This window comes from Dromaius novaehollandiae, chromosome 4 (genome assembly GCF_036370855.1).
Source record: "Dromaius novaehollandiae isolate bDroNov1 chromosome 4, bDroNov1.hap1, whole genome shotgun sequence".
NCBI lineage: Eukaryota > Metazoa > Chordata > Aves > Casuariiformes > Dromaiidae > Dromaius > Dromaius novaehollandiae.
The window spans coordinates 74576928-74600094 of NC_088101.1; the positions used below are offsets into that span (position 1 = coordinate 74576928).

The 23167-nt window shown below is 41.2% G+C and overlaps 1 protein-coding gene across 1 annotated transcript in view; it reads right to left on the bottom strand.

The window, feature by feature from the left end:
* Positions 1 to 4100: 4100 nt before the first annotated feature.
* C4H4orf50 (chromosome 4 C4orf50 homolog) overlaps positions 4101 to 23167 on the bottom strand; it is an 86165-nt gene continuing 67098 nt past the window's right edge. Inside the window, exons 22-23 of the mRNA XM_064511754.1 lie at positions 22235 to 22324; positions 4101 to 8459 (exon numbers count right to left, since the gene is read on the bottom strand). The gene's annotated coding sequence lies outside the window, so the exon portion shown is untranslated. The remainder of the gene's footprint in view (positions 8460 to 22234; positions 22325 to 23167) is intronic.

Consider the following 23167-nt stretch of genomic DNA (forward strand, 5'->3'; position numbering starts at 1 on the left):
GCCCGCGCTGCAGCGGAGCAGCCCGCGGAGCAGCTAGGGGAGCCGGGGGTGCGCAGCCCGCGGAGCAGCTAGGGGAGCCGGGGGTGCCCAGCCCGCGGAGCAGCTAGGGGAGCCGGGGGTGCGCAGCCCGCGGAGCAGCTAGGGGAGCCTGGGGTGCGCAGCCCGCGGAGCAGCTATGGGAGCCTCGGGTGCGCAGCCCGCGGAGCAGCTAGGGGAGCCGGGGGTGCCCAGCTCGCGGAGCAGCTAGGGGAGCCGGGGGTGCCCAGCTCGCGGAGCAGCTAGGGGAGCCGGGGGTGCCCAGCCCGCGGAGCAGCTAGGGGAGCCGGGGGTGCGCAGCCCGCGGAGCAGCTAGGGGAGCCTCGGGTGCGCAGCCCGCGGAGCAGCTAGGGGAGCCGGGGGTGCGCAGCCCGCGGAGCAGCTAGGGGAGCCTCGGGTGCGCAGCCCGCGGAGCAGCTAGGGGAGCCGGGGGTGCCCAGCCCGCGGAGCAGCTAGGGGAGCCGGGGGTGCGCAGCCCGCGGAGCAGCTAGGGGAGCCTCGGGTGCGCAGCCCGCGGAGCAGCTAGGGGAGCCGGGGGTGCCCAGCTCGCGGAGCAGCTAGGGGAGCCGGGGGTGCCCAGCCCGCGGAGCAGCTAGGGGAGCCGGGGGTGCGCAGCCCGCGGAGCAGCTAGGGGAGCCTCGGGTGCGCAGCCCGCGGAGCAGCTAGGGGAGCCGGGGGTGCGCAGCCCGCGGAGCAGCTAGGGGAGCCTCGGGTGCGCAGCCCGCGGAGCAGCTAGGGGAGCCGGGGGTGCGCAGCCCGCGGAGCAGCTAGGGGAGCCTCGGGTGCGCAGCCCGCGGAGCAGCTAGGGGAGCCGGGGGTGCCCAGCCCGCGGAGCAGCTAGGGGAGCCGGGGGTGCGCAGCCCGCGGAGCAGCTAGGGGAGCACCCTGCGGAGCACCCTGCGGAGCAGCCCGCGGCGCCCCCCGCGGAGCACCCTGAAGAGCGCGGCGGCGGCGCCCCCCGCGGAGCTGTCCGTTCAGCACCCCGCGCCGGGGCGAAATCTGACTGCGAGGACTTCACTTCGCCCCCAGAAATGCCGATTCCCAAAACAGAAGCAGGAGGAGCGGAGAGTGCCTCACTCCCGACTCTCTTCGCACAGCCCACCTCAGAGTCTGTCTTTACACTTCTACTTGTCTTGTAACGCTAGGTGCCTAGGGAGCTCATCCCCTAAAACCACAAAACCTCGGACATCCCTCCCCGCTTTCTCCCCCCTCTCCACCGTCTCAGACCATTTTCACAGGCCCCGAACACACCAGCAGTTACATAAAGAACATTCGCTGTTGCTCTGAAATAATATATCAGAACAAACTGTTCTGCAATTGAGTAAATGGATAAGCATATTTGAAGCATTGGATCAATCAGAAGAACATCAGTGTTTACCGCTCCTGTGCAACGTACTTATGTCGTTTGAACACAAGCCCAGCCAAGCAGCACTATTGTCTGTGGCCCACAGGAGTGCCTGGTGGTCCCAGCATGAGAAAAACACCAAGTTATAAATGGACGAGAAGAAGCGGGAGGTTAAAGACACAGGTCACCAGGATTTCACAGGAAGCAAGTCCAGATAAGCATCTTTCTCATTTACAGTTACCCATGTACTGAAACCATGTAATAAGCAGTGATATAAACATACCTGAATATTGCTGTAACACATCAGAGGACATCTTTCTCTCCTGAGCTTTTTATAACACAGTGATACTTCCTGTCTTGAATGCCCTGGAACACTACATATGTCGTTTACATGAGGGGAGTAGGGAATTAGTCAGTTCACTGATCATTGATTATTAACACACTGATTTTAATAGTCTCAGCATCATGACTGACATTTCTGAACATATATACATTTTCACAGCTTAATAAACCTTGCTACTATATTAATATATGTTAACACATAATGTGTGAACATACTATAAGCATGAAAATTTTACTGGTGTGTGAAAAAATAAGTATAGCTTTTAGGGCATCACTTTCTTAAATACTTCTGTTGTATATAGGCAAATATTGATTTTTTTTCTTAATTGTAGTATTTAGATTTATTGTTTATGTTGGAAAAAAAGGTCATTTTGTTCCTCCACAGGATAACAAACCCTGTTAGTAAAATATAAAGGCAGTACATATAATTTCATGAGGGATCTGCATGTCTTCTTAAGTACTGGGGAAATTATTCATTTTACTGAATTTTTCTTTCTAGTGAGAGATGAATTAGAATCTCCAGAAAAAAATATTTCTGAGGATCCCATAGTAGGTCCCATGGTGCATGCATCTGATAAAGAACTCAGAGCTGAATAGCATCTTTTGTTTAATATCCATAAAGCCAAGAAAGATGGACTCTATTTACACTCAGGATCTGGTTAGATAACATTGTTCAGGTTTCTACAACTGCTCACTTTTTTGAGGTAACAAAGAAAAGTGGGGTTTTTTTTTGCGTTAGCTAGCATACTTTTCTTAGTGATAATATATAAAGAGACCACAAGACTCAGAACACGTCAAATCATTGCTTTAGAAAACAACATTAAACTTTCAAGTGAGAAATAACACCATAAAATCCTACCAGAATCTTTCTTTGCTTTTAAATGGAAATTCTTCAAATTATAGCCCTTAGTTTGTTACGAACTGTGTTCTAACTGGACAGATGCATACTGTTCTGCTCTCTAAGATGAAATTGTAGCTTTAGCTACTACAGAAGCAGACATAGCTACAGCCTGATACCCTATTATCCTGCAACCCTGCAAGTTTATCTAAAAAATGTGTGTGTGTGACCCTGGAGAAATATACTGTCTTGGTACATTCTCCTGCAGACAGTGCTTCTCTTCCTGTCTTGGCATAATGTGGTGAGAAAGGAACAGAACTTGATTGAAAGTATCCCCTCTTCCTATAGGATCTTTAATCTTTTTACCTGTACAGCATGAATTATATTCAGAGTAGGGTAGATCAAAGGCAGTGAAAACCTGGAGAAACGCTTGCTGCACTCCAGAAAAACCTTCAACAAAAGTTTATCAAGAAAAGCATCATTTACCAGATTGCCGGTTGTATCTGGAATTCTTGCAACGGTGCAAACACCATGAGCTAGAACAGAACTTCCCTGGTGCAGGGGCAAATCCTGCCACAGTGCTCACAGTACATGCAATGCACGCTTTGCACCTATTTTTGCTAAGTCATACCGAGCATTTTACAACAGAATCATCATGCAAAAAAGTGCAAAAGTCCAGAGGGAGTGAGAATGAGACAGCAACTTGGACCCAAGTTTTCTTTCTCCTAGATAAGTGACCTGAGTTGCTAAGCCACAGGGTCAGACTCCCTCTCTCTGCTCTAAAGGACTGTTGTATTCCTGGCTGCTGTGTCCTCTTCCTCCCCCGCAAAATACCATCTGACAGTGTGGTGGTTTGGGCTGTCTCCTGATGCGTAGGACCATGGGTCCAAACCCCCACCAGCTGAGGAAGGCTCAGGTTTCCACCTTCCTGAGTAAATGTAAGTAAGCCAGCCTGTGGTATTCTGCTAATTCATATTAATTTTGCCAATTCAGCAAAAGCTGAATGGCAGCACTCCCACCAAAAGCAGCAAGAGCTCAGACACAACCATTGCCTTACCCTCACTTTTAGCAGACCAGTTAGCTAGGCCCCTTCCTCAGAACGGAGACTTTCAGGTTGGTGCCCAGGGACACAGTCTCTCTCGACTGCGTAGGGAAGTCTGGGTATCTAAGGCTGGTGCCACATATGGCCTTGCTAGTACCAGACTGCTAGTTTTCAAAGAACACAACTCTTAAATTAAGGACCCACAGTAAGTAGCCTGAATCCTGCCTCTTGACATTACACCAATGTATTTTGAGCTAAAATTAGATCCACTCATGTAAAACCAGCTTACGTTTTGCAAAATCCTGTGACATTTGCTGTGATATTTCACCCCTGTGTTTCACTTTACATCACAACACATAAAGACAAGCACACCTCATGCTCTGCATTTGTTCCCAAATGTACAAATGCATCACCTTTCATATAATTCCCCAATTAATTTAAGTTGTATTTACAATTATATTTTAGAATCTCCACCACCATTTTAGCATTAAAAATAATTAAAATTATAAAGTTTTTAATTTAAAATATGCATACATTTAATATACAAAATTATACAAATTATACATTTAACTAACATAGAAAAATACATCTTGTTAACAAGATAAAATGTCAACTTATCTTACATAATTTAAGTGAGAGTTACAAATCTGTGGTAATCATCAAGTAGACTTTTGTGACTGCATTACAGTTCTGTATCCTCCCTAGTTACACTGAAAATTAATACATATGTACATTTGATATCTGTGACAAATGTCTTAAAGTGAAAGTCACTGCTGAAAAGTTAACCATCAGGTTTTAATGGAATAGATCAAAACCAGACTGGCATCTTTCATATTACTGAAACATTATCAGTTAGCTTCTCTACCTTGACACCCGGCTGCAGGGCAGTCATGAGTAATAGTTTAAATTTTTGTACTTATTTACAAAAAAGGAACCAAACCAAAACAAAAAAAACCCAGCTGGTTCATTTGGTTAATAAGTATCAAACCATAAACCCCAAGCTTTTAACGCATTCTTTGGCACTTCTTCAAATGGATCCCAATTTGTGTCCCTAACAACTGCTGTTCATGACTTCTGGCTAGCATCGCTGTTGGCTGTGCAAAAGAGTTAAACAGCTGCATGGCACTAGAGCTCAAAAGCCAAACCCTGCATATATTATGCATCCCAGATTTTTCATTAATACCAAAGGAGGTGGGGAAATATCTTTTTTTCCAGTCAAACAAATGAGTGTAGTAAGTCTTATTTACATGATTACTTTTTCAAAGTTCCAAACAAAAGACAGAAGCTTAATTTGCAAACAAGTCATAAAAATTTGTTCCATGCTGAGTCTTGTCTTGCATACTGTGAGCCATGGTCATGGAATGATTTTCTTTTAACTATTTACATAATTCTTTAAAACTCGTTTCTTATCACAGGGAGCAAAATAGAAAACCACCAGCACACTCACTTCCAAACCCTCACTTTTTTTTTCTTTTTTCAGCTCTATACCAATAAATTGCTCTAAATTACTAAAAGGTAAAACTCATCCGTGAGCCAAGGGCCTATTCAGCTTCACCTAAGATCTGCTTAGGATCCTAAATGAGTGCATGAATTGCCTCACACAGGCTTTTTGCACAGGAATGGTTTTCACCTGCTAACTACATTTTCCTTCTTTTTAAAAAAAAAGACAAAACCACAATTCAGAGAGCAGAGAAATGCGGTTGTTCAGAATCCGCTAGTGCACACTGCGCGGTAACCTCTCATGCTGGAATTCACATTTGCATATTCATATTCCCACAGCAAGAGTCTATGTTACACAGAGAAACAATAGTGAAGAGAGATTTATACCACAGATCCCAACTCCAAATCAAAGCAGGCTTCCACAACTACTAATCTCTGTTTTCCTCTCTCTTATGTGCATAGAAAACATTAAAGAGAGCATGATGCTTAGGTATCATACGTGAGCATTTTGTAAGCCAAGTAGGAGAAAGCATGAAATCTTGGTCCCAGGGAAGCCAGTGGAAATTTGCCAGTCATTTCAGTGGTACAAGTATTTCATCCAGTACATTTAAACTTCATCTTTTTCTTGGTTTTACCTCGAACTTGCAACATTCCTAGTTGTCAAAAAATGATTTACACATGGATTCCAGTGGTTGAACCTCAGTTATCTATATTTTTAATTCATGTTCTATATAAGAAACATTATACTCTCTTTCCTAAGATTAGTGCAGGGACAAAAATTCCTGTCCATAATCCCATGGCTACTGATTTCTAATGCAAATATGTTTGGAGCCAAAGGCACAATATATTTTAAAGGAATTCTGCTGAAGCAGGAAAGAGGTTTGAACAAGTTTCTGTAATCCTAAGGTCTGTTCCTCCTCTGCCTCCTTAAGGCACTAAAGGATTTCCAAAGGATTAGTGGCAAAACCCAGCATGCACATGTCCCTCCTCCCTCCACCCACAACCATGCTAAATTCAAATACTAAAATCCTTCATCTACAAGCTACAAATACAGATAGATTTATGAAATACAGATCAGGGTTTCCACTTTTTAAAAGGCCACAAGGACAAACATCAACCGTGCCTCAGCAGGAGGTTTATCTTGGGAACTCTACCGTGTGTGTGAAATATTTCCCAGCCAATTGTATTACTCTGAATGTAACACGATTATCATGCAGTGACTCAATCTCCATACTTCCAGCGTCTGCCATCCATGGTGGTGTGAACAAGAGATTTTGGGCTTTCCAGGTTGTGTAAGGAGCTGTGGAAACACTGTAAGCTATATTTTCAATATCCTGCCATGCTTTATACAGTGGAGTATATGGAAATAAGTGAACTGAGAAAGAAATCATATTTCACATGTAGCACTGCCTGTTTCGTCCATTTGGGGTGACAGGAGAAGGTTGTATTTACATAAGCAGAATTTATAGCAGCATCTTAATGTTGACTGCAATGAATTTGGTCAAAGTAATACTGTGCATATAAAGCAATTGAAACAAAGTGCCCAATTTTGCATTCTGAGAAACAGTTTAACATGAAAAAATGATACAAGTAAAACAGTCCCTGAAAATCAGCACCTTTACCATATATAGATAACATATCCGAACAAGTTAACTCTGCTTAATGAAAGAAAATTGAACAGACTATAACAACTAGGCAAGACTTTTCTCCTCACCATAAGGCAACTAGAAAATAATAGCTAGGCTCTCTGTCTCAGCTAAGAACAATCTCACATTAAAAGCTTTACTGCTTTATTACAGTGATTTGAGGTAAAGCTGGGATTTTAATTCCCCATCCTCAGCCACATGAAATGTATCCACTGCTCTATCAATTTAATTAATAAACAGAATTTTCCAATATTGGTAAAACAATTTTCATACTAGGAGGTGGCTAATTTTAGGGGAGATGAATGTTGTATGAACCACAAAGAGAATGAAGGACATTTTATGTTCCTTGTGTTAATCATTTTAAAATGGAACCAAATGGCAGAAAGCCTAAGACGTTACAAAATGGACAGGTTCATTACCAACATTTATAATTCATGGTAGGAGATTATGCATAAATACTAGAAAAGAGGCACGATATTTTCATTGAACACTTGAAAGTAAGAAATAGGGTTTAATTGCATGTGTGTTGTGGAAACGATATGTTTTCAGGTGGATAGTATGCAAATGGAGAGAAACCCACACATATGTTGTTGCTTTATTTTAAGAACTTGTAGATAAGCTTCAAGTGTTACCATGCCAACATGTCATCTTGTTACTAATCATAATCTAGAAATGCACTTTACATTAATCTGACTTGGGATTCCACAATTTATTATCCTTCTGCTTCCTTTCAAAGGATATCTGGAATTACTGGGAGACTAAGCACTGTAAAGAGCAGCACATTCTAGCAAATAGCTAATTTAAAAAAAAATTAAGAGTAAATGCAAGTTGCAAAATGGTTATCAAAACTGGAAGTGCATTACACTGTAAGGGATGGTTTGGAAAAGTAGTTGTTCCCATTCAAAGCAGCAGGAGTAATGCCATTGACTTCAACAGGGCTGTGTGCAAGCTTTTAGTTAGAGGAGGACTGTGCATATCTGTATGATCCCTTATGCTCAAGTCTTGTGCCTGTGTCTGCATCTCCCTGCATTCACAAATAGGTACTCAGGTAGGAATAGCAGGGGTTATGGGTTCATAAATCTGTGTTGCACATTGTGGTTGCATATGTGTGTGCACTGCATGAATTGTTACCAGCCTGTGTGTACAAAAGCACCTCTTTCAGAAAAAGCACATATGCATGTGAATGCCTTATCTGAAAGTTAAATTCAGCGTGGACTATTCATGTGATTGAAATAAACGATCTAGAGCATTAGGACACAGTCCTTTGATGTTCCAAGTGCTTCTCAGTGCACATTAAGTGCATCCTCAACTCCTACTTACCCTTGTAAAGTGCAGTTCTGTCTCATTTCCTTGGGATAGTTTGTACCTTCAAGTACCCCATCCTCAGAAACACCGAACATCTGAACTCAGATCAAAGCCAGCACCTCTTTCAGGAATGCTCAAAGCTGTGTAAGGCTATAGCTATGACATACCCACATAAGCAAAGACTGAGATTTGTGCTAAACATGACAATTCCTTTAAAATGCAAATGCTGAGATTCTAAGGAAACAAAACGGAAAAAACTCTCAAACCATACACTTGCTTTGCTTGTGTCACCAACTTCCATGACAAGATGCAGCTAACTCATTGCAGTTGGTAAGTTGGTGCAGCTTTTCATAACAATGAAATTTTCCCATAATGAAGCAGCTGTGGTAACCACGAAACCAAAAGCACCTTTCATCATTCCTTCAGAGCAGTATTGCTTCTTCTGTGTGCCTGATACATTCTTCCCTGGAAAAGAGGAAGGGAAAAATACAAAGCGGCTAAAACATACAATAAGTATCTGGATTTCCACAATTTAAAGAATTGCTTTTCATTCAAGGCCAAAATAAAGCACTTGAAAAGTAGTGTACCTTAGTGCTCCCTTTTGAACATTAACATAATGTCCATGTTGAGAGAACACAGCATGGAAACTGAATTGTTATCCTGTGATTGGATGTTCTCCTGTGATTTACTAATTCTAAGAAGAAGAACACAACCCATACTTTCCCACTTTGCTCTTCCTACTTCTAAACCATTTCCTCTCGTCCATTTATCAGTATGAGAATGAACACTCACTGCATTTTCCTAACACCATTTCATGATCCCCTTGGCAGCGATCACAGTAGACTCATGGTATGTTGATGATTCTTGGATAAAGTTCATCCCAAGGATGACAGCCATCACAAATCCAACCTTCCAAGTAACTCCTATTCCTATGCCTCTTCCCAGAGCAATATTCATCTTCTGAATTCTTTTTCAGATATTAAGTTTCAAAGCCTGCAAAACATTATATCTGGCTTTGAAATTTCCACTGGCTGTCATTATAATTATTATTGTTGCTAAACACCATCAGTGATGCACTGCCTACATATTAACCCTGGCTAAAACTTGATGTCTATTAGAGAAATATACATCTTAGTACATCAGGAGTATAGAAAATGATAACGTAAGGATTTCTTTTAACTACTATATCTTAATTATTATTAGAATAACAGGCTGGTAATAGTAATTAACTGTCACTATTAAAACATGTCCCATCCACTGACATTCCCCCTGAAAAGAGAAAAAATTAAAAAATGAGAAAGACAAGAGCCTCTGTGGCTTGTACTTTCAGATGGGCAACTTTTTCCAAGCGTGAAGAACAGAACTGAAAAAATCCTGCAGAGTGAAGCAGAGTAATAAAGGGGAGACCACTATTTTTTGGAGAAGCAGCTAGACAGGATACTGTAGGAAACAAAACCAGCGAGGTATGCAAGAGCCAGTAACTTAGCCAGGAGACAGTTGTGCAAGAGCATGTTTATAAGCCCAGTGATGAGAGGCATTTGGAGCCCTTCCACACTCTCTAGTTCCAGTTTCCAGCTTGGATTAGAAGGTGGCAAAAGTTCAGAGTTGCTTCTGATTCAAAACAACACCAGGAGCTTTTTGCGGCCTTCTTAAGTTGTTATACCTTCTCTCTGCATCCTTTGGAGGTGGATCCAAACAAGACAGGTTTGGAAATCCCTTTTCTCTTCAAGGTCAGACAGAGTCCAGGCAATATTGTAAACAAGCAGAGTCCACGGTAGTTCATTCTCATCCCCAGACAATAAAGGGAAGGCTACTGGTGTGCCCATATGAAAACACAGTCTCCATGGACTATCTTCTTGGTGTACTTAAGTCCTTCTAGGCTAACTGCAATTGGAACAGGAGCCAACAGCACACATTTATAGCACTTGCTATCCACAGTTTCCAAGAATCGTTTGCAGGACACCAGGCACTTAACCCTTTATAATTAATATTACAAAGAAAAACATGATGTGGTAACAGCAGAGCTAGTCTTGCGTTTTGGGATGATCTGAAATACATTCCTGTCTCTACCTTTCCACTCATACACAAATTCTGCCTGCTGCGATCCCATCACTGTTAGGGAGGATCAGAGGGATGAGATTTCTCTGACCTCTCTCGCTCTAGGACCTCCTAAAACTTAGCATTACTTTAGAAGATAGAGAGTTTACACTTTTTGTCCTCCTATTGCTCACAGAGGAGCCATCTGTTGTTGCCAATATTTACTGACTCTTTCAAAGGGAAAGCAGTCCCTAAAGTAGTGGGTCTGAAAGCTGGTGTGGCCAGAATAGCGGAGCCAGATTCAAACTTCATTCTTTCAAGGATCACGTATCTTTTGCACATTAGTGACCACATCTTTTGCCATCCACCAATTTAAATTTAAACCAAGTTCCCAATCCTTTTTCCCAAACAAGGATAAAGGATATTTGCTAAATGTACTGTGAAACACAGGAGGATTCAAAAATTTAAAAGTCATCCTTCTGCATATTTTTTCCTTCCATTTTTATGCTTTTTCTTAATATATTCACCAATTACATATCTTCTCTCATTTTTGTCTGACTCTTTGCCTTCCCCTTCACACTCTTTCTAGCTAAGTCTGTCCTTGTTCCCTCCTAAGTGACTGTATTTATCTATCCCTTTTTTCTGCTCTCCAGGTGTTTCTGAACCCTTTTGCTCCTTACAGTCTTATTTTGCTGATATCTTTATCATTCATCCTTATTTTTTTTCTTCACACCACTTTTCTAACTCTAAGTAACACAGCAACATAAGCCACTACTGAACTCTCTTGTAATTACCTATAATCCCTCTCCTCTTGTCAGGAAGGAAGTCTTTTTTGTGAAATGCTTGATGCAAATAAAAAAGGTCTTCACAATGTCATTTTACCAGAGAAAAATACTGACCAAACATTTATAGTGCTTAAGCACAAAGGTGAAGTTTCCAACTGTGCATCACTGAAAACCAGCTGAGTCTTTATCAACAGTCCTGCTATCCAAGACCTTTAGCCTGGGTATTTCTGGTGCTCAGAAATCTGCTAGCTTCCTTTTCTTTGTTAGGGCTAAAGCACATGCTTGAGCAATGATGCAGAGACTGGGCTCAGGCTCCTTCACATCACAAGATGAGCAAAATCAATTTTAGTCACTAATGCAAAGAACTGCTAATGCAGAAGGCCATTAAACAAAAGTGGTTTCTCCTTAACATTGGAGTCTTAAAGGGAACCTTAGGAAATAAAACTGATAAGGTTGCGCCATCTGAGCCCTGAACCCCGTCAGAATCTTGGGACATTGCAAGGCAGATGCAAGGGAAGTTAAATCAACAGCGAGAACTGTCACACTGGGCACAACAAAACTGCTTATCTTACAGGTGTAACAGGTAGGTAAGGATAGCTGATGCTAAAGGGAAGCTAGAGAACATCTTGTAAGCTGTAGACAATTTCCAGAGGAACATAACCTTAAAATACTAGTCAGGACTGAATCATTTCCAACACAACAAAAATCAGTGATCCACTTTCACATTCTCACTTGACATTCTCCAAATCTTCTGTGACCTCTGTGAATTGCCTGCATTTATTTGATCTGGCTGTTCCCAGCCTTCCTCATCTATCCCTGTTCATTGTGTACTAAGTCTCAGGAAACTATAGGATCATAGGAAGGGACATCAGAACATCATTTAGTCCAACATCCTACTCAAAGCAGGGTCAGTTATGAGATCAGACCAGGTTGCTCAGGGCTTTATCCAGTCAAGTCTTGAAAATCTGCAAGGACAGAGAATGCACAACATTTATGGACAGCCTGTTCCAGTGTCTGACTGTCCTCATGGGGAAAACGGCTTTTTCATATCCACTCTGAACCTTGCTCCTTTCAACTTACACCTGTTGTGTCTTATCTTCCCACCATGTGCTGTGTGAAGAGCCTGGATCTGTCTTCTCAAAGACCTCCTCGTAGGCACTGGCAAGCTGCTATTAGGTCCCCCTGAGTCTCTCCGCCAGGTTGAACATGCCCAGCTCCCTCCACGTCTCCTCACAAGACATGCGCTCCAGCCCCCAACCATCCTGGTGGCTCTCCATGGAGCTCAGTCCAGTTTGTCAACATTTTTGTTATACTGGGATGCATTTTTCTAGGTGTGAGCTAATGAGCGCTGAGTAGAGAGAGATAATCACTTCCCTCAATATATTGGCTGTGCTCCTGCTCATACAGCCCAGGATACTGTGCAAAAATTAGTAACATTTTGACAATTTGTTCCCTTCTTATATTTCAAACAAATCTTCTTTTGTCTCAAACAAGACAAGTTTGCCCCATATGTTGACAGGTAAAATAAGTGATATAGTGATATTCACCAGGTTTCCAATTTCTCTTTTTTACATGCATTCACATAAGGTGATGAGAGGAATGAAGCAGATTAGAATACACTTATTCTGCAGTGGGATAGTGCTATGAAGTCTGTATCTGAACTAACATTTTTACAGAATCTCAGAGAACACCAGTACTGCCAGCCGAAGGTGTTATCACCTGACCAGTTCAGCTTGTTCAGAGACAGATGATCTAAAGAAGACAATGATAGAAATGGTACTGACCAGCCCATACAAGCACTTCCATCTCCACTCATAATGATGAAGCAGAGACAGTGCTCACCAACAGCATCTTCTTCTAAACACATTTCTCCTATCTAACTCCTCCATCCCTTTCAGTCCTCCATGAATCACAGCACCATTTTCACTACCAGGGTCAATGGTGACTGTCCCTTGCAAGGCACATGGTATAAGCCACCCTGCTCCCTCGCTCAAATAGGTACAGCAGTAAAAGCTCTGCAAAAATGTTTGAGTGTGCATCAAGGTCAGAAGGAAACAAACCAATACAGAGAAGTGTAAGATAAACAGCAGGGTTGTAAGAAGAAAAAAACCGCAGCAGGACTGTACACACATTTCTGTCCGTGCAGAACCTGCAGCAGCAAAGCAACCATTCCTAGAGTCTCCACATCATGTTCAAAGAGTCCCTGTTCTGGGGGGGATTTGTTTGTTTGTTTGTTTGTTTTTTCAAATTAATGAATACACTCACAAGATTTCCAGCTAAAGAGGTCTTTCCATTGGAAAGATAAGGATGGAAAAAGAGAGGCATTACTTTCTTCTGATTCTCTCGAAGAGTGCATGAAATAAGGTGAAACCTCTAAGAAAGCCCATCAAAATGATGTCTGCTAAATTTTCCAAGTATCTCCGGTGGGTTTAAGCAGTGAACCAGCTGCTTCACTCTTGCCTCTACTCTCAGTCAAAATGTACTGGGAACATTTTCTGATAATATATACAGAATATGACATTGAAGATCTGAAGTCACAAGTCCATAGCAAGTGCTTTATGCCTCTCCCCTGCTCTACAGGATGGTTACACCATATTACCATTGCTTTGTATCATTAGAGGTACTTAAAGGGAAGAAAGTGCAACAGTCAACATATTAATAAATCTCTTTATACCCAACAAGAATGTACATATATTTTGCTATCGTGAACAAACATTTGAAGAAGATGCTATACAACAGCTGAAAAGGGTTCTTGCTGCAAAACGTAAGAGAATTACTCTGCTCTATCCCTGCCCTACCAAGCACTGCATATTATCCTCACTTTGGTATCACTGAAGCTCAGCTGGCTCCTAACAGTGTTCCTGAGCTACAGAAGAACAAATGACAGAAAAATGTCAGGAATTAAGACTTACACTATTCTTCAATATTTGATAATGAGGGAACACATATTTTGCTTAGTCTAACCAACACATTCATTAACATTCAATAATCTTACCATTTATATTAATTACAGAAAGTAAAATGTGTGTGGCATACATACCTTAATAGAAAATTATCTGTTATACTATTTCATATATATTTTATAGTACATCTTTATTTCATAATATAAACATCTTTAGAAAAAAATATGATGGCCTGCATATTGAAAAAATGTAAAAAAAAAAGAAAATGACTGCAGAAAGGAAATATTGCAAAGCTGTGTTTTTCATAATACACATGGGATCCCTCAGCATTTCTGTGAAGAAATGTTGCGTAACAAAGACCATACTGATCCTTATGAAAACTTAATTTCCAGATTTCCATGTTTGAAAAAAAAAAAATCAAATAGCAGTTAGTGTACTCTTCTCACGAACAACTTGCTATTCATAAAGTTCATATCTAATTGATAGATTCATATCGTGAGATGTGAGAATCTCATTAAATTCTGAATGAAGATGTATTGATCCCAATTACCACGAAAGGCCAGAGCTTCCCTATATCTCACAGTAAAGCAAAAGCTTTGTCAGCTGCATCCCAGGAAACTGCATCCCCACCCCAAAAAAACAAAACAAAACAAAAAGCAGCTAAAAAACCTGGCTGTTGAAAACCATGAAAAAAGTATATTCTCTTCTGTTAGAAAATTAAATTATATTATTCTGAATTTTTGTGCTTAAAAAAAGGTATTATATAGTAAATAGTATAACATAGTAAGTGGTATTTACTTGTACAGCATGTACAGATCTGACTGAACATTGTTCCTTTAGCTTTATACTAGTTTCTTTCTTATGAAACTAATATAGTAATTCTGGTAAAATGAATTCATGCAGGGTGGAACGAGGCTTGTTTTAATCATGCTGTGTGCAAAATACATTAATTTCATAAACAGTTGAATCCACAGTGTGATCAATATGCACCCTATGACTAGTGCTGCTATTTACTGTTATGGAACTCTTCAGCAAAATGTCACACTGCTTGGAGAACAACAATTTTATAGTCTTAAGTAGGTTTGGGTAAACCCAGTGAGCAAGAACTGAAAATACAGAATCTCACAGACATGTGACAGATGAAGTCACCGCTGTGCTGAGGGCCATTCTGAAGTTTACCTGTTTTATTCATGGCCTATAAAAATACTTAAAAACAATATATTTGCTTTCAAAAATATGTTCTAATATAACATCCTTGAAAATGTTTCTTGTTCTTGTGAAAGGCACCCAGCTTGGAGAGGCAAATGCTTACAGGGGAATCCTGATGTCTAACCTCTTGCTCATCAAATTTTCCAAAACTTTGCAGGCAGGCAGCAGTAACATTTAAACTGAAGAGATCAGTCACCAACTCAAAATCGCGAAAATACAGACAAAGCAAGCCAGCTTGCCAATAAGCTTAGGGTGAAACACACTGATATAAAGCAGTCCAACACTTTAAAATGGCAAATGAGGAAACATCAAAGTCTGGTCACAGATTGTTCAGAACACACAAAAAATGAAAACCCCACCTGGAACCAACTTCATTTTTTAATGATAAAGAGGTTTGCCCAGTGCTATTCCTAATTAAAGAATGGCCCTATTCCAACTTTAAATAGGAAACAATTAAGACACCCTTATATTCAAAGTATCTTTCACAGGACCCCCTTTACTTTACTGCTTCAATTTTCATGTACAGTCATCACTCCATTTATATACCCCAGAGCTTTTCCTAGCCTTGAAAATCTAATGGCACTTGTTAAGTATGGACTTTTTTTTTTTTTTTTTTTTGTGCTAAGGTAAATTGAGGACATGAACCCAGTGTTATTTACATCTCTCCCGCTAAGACAGTTATAATGGATTTAAGGGCTAATGCAAATGAGTTAACTTCATACTGTAGAGACAATAACAGCATGATACCTCCAAATACGATATTAGTATGTCACCTTCTCTATAGTAGGCATATTGGTTTCAAGAAACATCTCAAAATAATAACATATCCCAGTACAATGAAACAGCATATTTTAAAAGGATTGTCTTTTAAAGTCAAGAATGGAGACAATCCCCATCATATGCATATTTCACTGAGGTTAATGAAAGAAGTGAGCATTATCAAAAAATTACCAAGAGTAACAGACAGTAGCAACAACCACAACAAATACTTCACATCTAACACATTTCGCTGCAAAGCCCCTGTGTGCTTCAGCACCACGATACATCCAGTTGCAACAGGAATGTGTGCTGTTTCTTCCAGTGCTGAAAATGCAACACCCAGGTTGACATACAACAGCCCCAAAACAATTTGCAGTAATGATAAGGTTCTGTTGGCAATGTTTAATACAGTTTCACAGACCAGCTGTAAATCACCAACGGAACAGATGTAATTGCAACATGTAACAGCTACAAAGCTTGTAAAAATGTGCTTCATTTGCTGGACTTGATTGAATCTCCTTACAGCAAGGCATTGCAAACTGGACTGACAGACTATGAGGGAAAACCCTGTGCCTCAGAATAACACCCTGGCCTGAGGGTGATGCTAGAGAAGCAGAGAAGATTAAGGGCAACCATGAAAATCTGAAAGATCTGCCAGGACAGAAAGAGTACAAGTTGCGAGCAGGACAAAATAAGGTCCTTGGAAGCAGAGATCATTTGAGACCTTCAGTCCCTGGGACATGCTAATTTTTTTACCAGATGATCTTCCAGCCAGTCGTGTCCACATTTGCATGGGGAAAGGCTGCCCAGAAGAGCAAGGGTTGCATTCCTCCAACCCACAGCAACATTTGCTCCACAGGAGCTTTGTCCTGGGGAGAGCAGCAGCACCTCCCAATGTGGGCCTGTTTGTCCTTCAGGTCTTTTGATAATCTGAAAAGCACTATAAATGTCCAACATAAAACCATTTATATAAATTATCTGATTTAGGGGGAGTCTGTTCACAGGCATTTCCTTTAAAAGTCAAGGTTATTAAGAATGGCTTGCTCAGTACGAGACAAGACTTTTATGACTTACAGCAGACTGGAAAAAGTCATCAGCAACACTGCATATTTGGAGTATAATGTTTAGTCACCAAAGACAGTTTCAGAGTTATTGCCACCTCCTTAGACACATTTTTTTTAATTGCTGTAATGGAGCTGCAGCAGTTACAAAGAAATATCTTCCCCTTAAATGCACAGTCATGTGAGTAACTCCTCAGCAGCTTTGCCTTGCTGCTGTCAGCCTAAGAAAAATGTTCAGGTAAAATCGCATTTCAGCAAAGCATTTCCATAGCCCACTCCAGCCATGCAGGGAGAAATGATGTATGGTCACCCAGAACAGATGAGGTAGAGGATTTCTAGATGCACTGCACAACATTGCAAAAGCATAGGAAGACAGGAGCACAAAGATTTGAGCTTTTTTTTTTCCCCCTTTCACCTGATCTTTACAAATGCCTGTTGAAAGCCAGAATAACTGCTGGAGTAGCTTGGATTTTTTCTTTTCCTTTTAAAGTAGCAGTCAAAACAATATCACCAGAAATCGGGGAGCTTATTAATAGCAAATGGCTTTCTGTGGTTCCTTGCTCACCCTGTTGCCAGATCAACCTACAGGAGATTTCTGTACCAGCCAGCACGGCCCTGTCTGCCAGTCACAGAGGATACCTGGCCATGGCCTCAGGGGTGCCATGGGGTAATACCCTGGGACATCAGCTGGTAGCCCAGGTATCATCTGGAAAATCTCCAAATTAACAGTGAATTTCATTCAGATGCAGCAATCTAAAGACTGCTGAGTTTAGTAACTGCAACACAATGTCACTACAACATATTTTAATGCCTCACCAACGGTAAAAATCTAAGTAATTGTACCCCAATTCTAACTGCTTGAAAATTATTAACAAAAAAAAAAAGCATTTGCTATTTCCATCAATATTTACAGAGGCAGAGCAAGCTTCTATGGTCAAGTTTTACACCCTGTAGTGAAGGATTCAGCATACAGCAAATGACCTACATAGCAGGAAGTCAACTTTGTTACAATCCTGTCCCCCAGAGCACCGAAAAATTCAGAAATCAGACAAGATGAACGCAGTGGCCCAGATTCTCTCCTTCATTCGGGCAGCTCTGCATTGCATCAGTAGTCATAATTCACCCTACAGGGGCCACAGTCACAACTGCTGTCCACAGAGCTTGTGGTACTATCATCTTCCTGATCATGCTCACTACCAGTGACCGCTGACTGCTGACACATCACTCTGTAGTCGTGGATTATAAGCATAAATTAGAGTAGCCTTCAGGGTGCTATAACTGACATGGGGAATGTCTGCATTAAATTTTAAGTGCGTGCTTGGGACACACGTGCCCAGACAAGTCTCCTGTTCACATTGTTTGGACCAATATCTCTACTCAGACATGGGCTGTAAGGTCAGCCATAAGGCAGGCAAAGGAAAAAGCTCAGAGTGCCAACATGTATTTCATCTGTCATCGCAGTACCATCATATCAGCCAGACAGGCCAGTCAAGAGACTTTCTGAACAACCATGTCCTCATATGCCATGAGGGCAATTGGGATTTGGAGGTCATCTGATTACAGGCGACTTAGCACTACATGAAGAGCTGCAGCTGACTTGCATTCCTGCTACGGAGCTGCGTAAGGGGGGCAAGGGAGTGAGCTGGTTTCTAGCCTGGCCCAGCCAGAGTTATGTATGGACATAACAAATAAATCCCAGAACAGTGCAGAGACAATCCAGAACTAGCAGAACGGCTAGGGCGGTGCAGAGATCTCTTCCTGTTCTCTTCCTCCTCACTGGGCTTTGAAACAATATATCTATAGCAAGAGGTTGCAGGACCTCCAGAATCAGGCACTAAAAGTAGTCACAAACATTTTACACAGAACATTTAATTTTGATGAGGCTGCAGGAATCATGCCTGATTTCCTGCCAGGTCCCTGACCCTGTTCTTCAGCAGTACTCCTGGCAGGTTGACAGAGAGTAGGAGTTTGAAAGAAGTTATTGCTCCAGGATTGTCTCAGAGATCTCAGAGCTTCTGAGCTGCTGGCTCCGCTACAGATCTCATTAGGCAGGTTGCCAAGAAACTCGGAGTGGAGGATCCCTGCCCATAAACTCCGAGGCTGCCAGCTCCCTGTTAGCCCACCAGGCAGAGACAAGAAGCAAGTTTGGAAGCTTGTGCAACTCCTTGGCAGTCCAGGCAGCCAGAGTACCCAGACAGCCTTGAGCTGGGGAACCCAAGGTTTCTGATGCCTCCAGTTCCAGGTGTCATTAACTTAAATAAAACAAACAAGCAAACAAAACCCCCTCATTTTCAGTTCAAATCAGAATAAATCCAAACTAAATAAATCTATCAAAATCCTCTGCAAAATGGAATGATATTTTTATCACACTGCTCCTCTTAGAGAATGTAATTCTGGATGGTGTGCAGCACATCTTGTGGTCCAGACCCATATACCTACAGACTGTCCCACCACTCAGCTGACTGCACTTTCATAGCCTTCATAACCTCCTTGCCCTTCCTCCTTACCCAAAGTATTCATCCCCTCCCAGTTTTATTTTCAAATGCAAGCCCTTCAGGGAATAACAAGTTTTGTATTTTTTTTCCCCTTAAACACATCCTGTATAGCCATTTAACTCCAGAGAAAGCAAACAGAAAGCAACAATAAAACTTAAAAAGACACTATTTTCACATCTGCACGTTAACTGAGTTGAAAATGATTTATTCTTCTCAAATTCCTATTAGCACAAAGCTCTATATACAGGTCAGCAGGCTTATGTAACAGTGATGCATCTGGCACTCTGTCCCAAATAAGCAAGGCAGAATATGGCGTGACTGCTACATAACCTTGTGCTCTACTCAAAGGCTCGTATCTCTCTCCCCCCCCACCCCGTTAAAGGAGACCCACTGAAATCTCAACCTTCCATTTTCCAGACACATGTAGCCATTATATGTTCACACCCTGGTGCTTACAGAGACACCAAATTATTTCCATGAGACTTTTTTTTCCCACTACTGCCCATCAGTCCAACTATGACTTTGTTTCTAGAGAGAAATTAGATTTTGAGTTATTTCATGTTAGTTATATTTTAACAGACTCTTTTAAACTCAATTGTTAACTTGCAAGCTCACTCCATCACATTTTCTTATTGCTGCTCCTTGCACTGCCTTTTTCTTTAACCTCTCAAATTTTGTCGCCCATCCACCAGTCATCCCTGCGAAATGGTCATGGCAATGGTCAGGGACTTTATAGGTCTGCCCAGAATCCAGCACTAAGAAGAGTCTATCTGAACTCAGATGTTGTCAAAAACTTCTCTCCATTGTGAAGTGGGGAAGATTTGCTTAGCATTACTCCTGAGTTTGAGGCTTTATGGGAATCCATTCTGTAGATATCACGTCATTCTGCAGATATGATCCATTCTGTAAATATGGCTTCAACACCTCTTTTTGCATTTGTTTCCATTTTTCATCATCAATTAAAATACTGACAATGGAACAGGACAATAATTCAATACCAACTTCATAAAAAACCAGTGGCTTTATCTGCAGGGATATAGCTCTAAGACTTCCTAAATTTGCACCTGTAATAACTTCCATAGCATGGCCTGTTAAGTCCATCAATGCTTCATGCGTTGTCAGTCATGCATTTCCTCAGGACTAACAACAATTCCCTGCTAAGGTAACATATGCAGTGCTATACTAAGCCCAGTTAATCAACACTATCTCTGCTGAAAGCAGGAAAAAAATGTCTCTGTGTCTATCATGCTCTATCAGCTTTCCCCACCCATTTTAATCGATTAGTTCCAAAGACTTTCTGACTAAATTTACATAAAATTCATCCTTCCCTCCTTCATCTTCTTAATGCTTTAGACCATAATTTTATAGGGAGTTCTTGGAGATTACCAGTGGCAGACAGGTATCAGAGATCACACTATGCCTTGACCCAGGAGTTTATAAGGGCAGCACGTTCCTGGATCCCCTAGTCACCTTCAGGACAGTTAAACTCCTGTGGAGCAAGGATGCTATTTATTATCAGAGATCCTCTAGGTCTGTCTGCAGAGAGAAGGCTACAGATGCAGATAATATCTGCATTTTTAGGCTCTGCTTTGAATAGGTAGATGAGAAAACAAAAATTGTCAACAGATATAAAGCTGCAGGTAAGAGATAGCAAGACTTGCTGAAAAATCTCTGAAAGTGGGAACTTGAGCCATTTGCAAGGGTAAAGAAGATGTGAGAGAGAAGCAGGTGGAACAATCTGTCTGGATAGGATTTGAGAAGTGCATTTCTTTGGCCAAAACGTTTGATTACTAGGTGCTCCCAGCCACAACTTCAGCTGGCATAACTTCATGAGCTAGCTCAGTTCTAGACTGCTTAAGCAGGTGACAACATATTTGTAGCTTTCTATTAAGGGGCTTGGTCTTGCAAACCCTCCTCACACAGATCTTCTGTTCAGGAGTATTGGAATGGGAAAAGTGCATTCAGAAGGCTCGTAGCATTACGAAGTATGAGGAAACAGCAGTTCTGTTGGCAATAAACTACTGCAAACAGTTGCATCAGCTAGAGAAAAGCAAGAGCAATAGTTCCAAGCGTCTGCTTTTAGCATTATATTTGCAGCCTTTCCCTGACTGTGCATATATTAAGCAGATTGCAAACTTGTAGTGAGTGGAGGGAACAATCTGGCTATTTATAAAGCAGTTAACCTTTAGGAATGACCTCTGTATTAACATTAAAACCAGTCATCTTCATGTTTAAAGGACCAGCATTTTCATCATTTGGAAAATGAGAAAATACTCCATAAATATGTGTGAAGATAGCCAGAAAGGAGTTTTCAGCCTTACCATCTGAAAAATCTTGGCTGACACAGACTGCATAAGATGGAAACAATGCAATCTTGAGATGGTGACAAAGCACAGTCAGATGGTGGCAGAGCAAAGCTACTCAAGATTGCATGCCAGGATGGGGAAAAAATATTCTTTTTATGTTTTTAATGACACAGTGACTCTTCGTTACAAAGTATTCATGTTGACTTTCTTCTAATTAAAACAAACATACCATACTCGTCTTTATACATAAGTTATTACCTACCAATATCTGCTAACAGTTGGACTTGGCAGCATCATTTATCCAATATTAAGCTGAGATTAAGAAACCAGAAACAATGGTTGGCATGATGCCATTTCTCTGACCTTATTTCAATGTTTTCTTGTTTCCAGGGAAACTCACAAAACTCATGTAATAAAATTCTAAGCAAAAATGAAGATTTTTTTTTATATTTAGTTAACTCACCCATGAAGAAAAGGAAACAAAAATCAAATGTAATTGAGAGCTGCAATAACATTGACATAGGATAAACACAATGCTGTCATTGACTACATGTGTAGAAATAACTAAATGGAAGTGTAAGACACTGTCATTTACAGAGGTTACAGACAGATTTACTAAGGTTACTTTCTACCTTAGCAAGCTATTTCATAAAAATATTTCAAACAGACATTGGGAATACTGTACCTTCACTACACCTTCTTTCATTTTTGTGGCTGATCCAAAATCAACTTCTGGATGAAAGACCATGGGAGCCAAACCTTGCCTTCCATTCACCTTCGAAGACACAAAAACAGTGAAGCAAGCTTTGGTTGTCTCCAGAAAGAAAACACAATGGTCCCAAATGGCATACTAATACCATGAATTGTTCAAAATCACAGCAGGTAACACAAACATTTTGTTAGGTCTAACGATACAGCTACAATATTAAAAATCATAAAAGGAATATAATTAACAACTAGAAAGGCAGAGTTCAGTTAAACAGCAATACCAGTGATCTTATACATTTTGCAGGTGGATGGTTTGTGCTACTAAGCCCAGTTTTCAGCAGTACCTAACTATTCTATCCCCAGGAGCCACCAGCCCTCAAAGACCACCTCCTTTTCCATGGCAAGATAAATCCAGAGGCCCATAAAGGAGGCCAGCTACATCTCCTCCTCACAACCAGTCCGGCTTCAGTTCAGCAAGCAGGAGACAAGAGACAAGGCTCTGTCCCTTTCCAGTTTGTTTGCTTTCACTGGGAAACATTTGGGGAGGAATTTGAGGCAGGTGATACTCCTCTCCAGTACAATCTTGCCCCAGCTAACTAGGTTTCACTACGTTATAAACTATTATGGTCAATAACATTAGCCCTATTTTATTGATGTGAAAAATGAAGTGCAGAGTTTAAGAAACATGCCCACTGTCACTCCGCACAGCAAAAGGGATACTTTTCAGGATGAATTAATACCTCTTCTACACTGTTGGATGACTCAGCTTAACATAAGATATGTTTCAGCAATGTATCTGGAAGAAAAAAAAAAGTTTTAATTCCACCATAGGAACGTGGATTATGGGAAGTGTGGCTTAATCTAAGCGTGGTCTCCACTTTTCACACAGTAATTACACAGAGAGGAGATT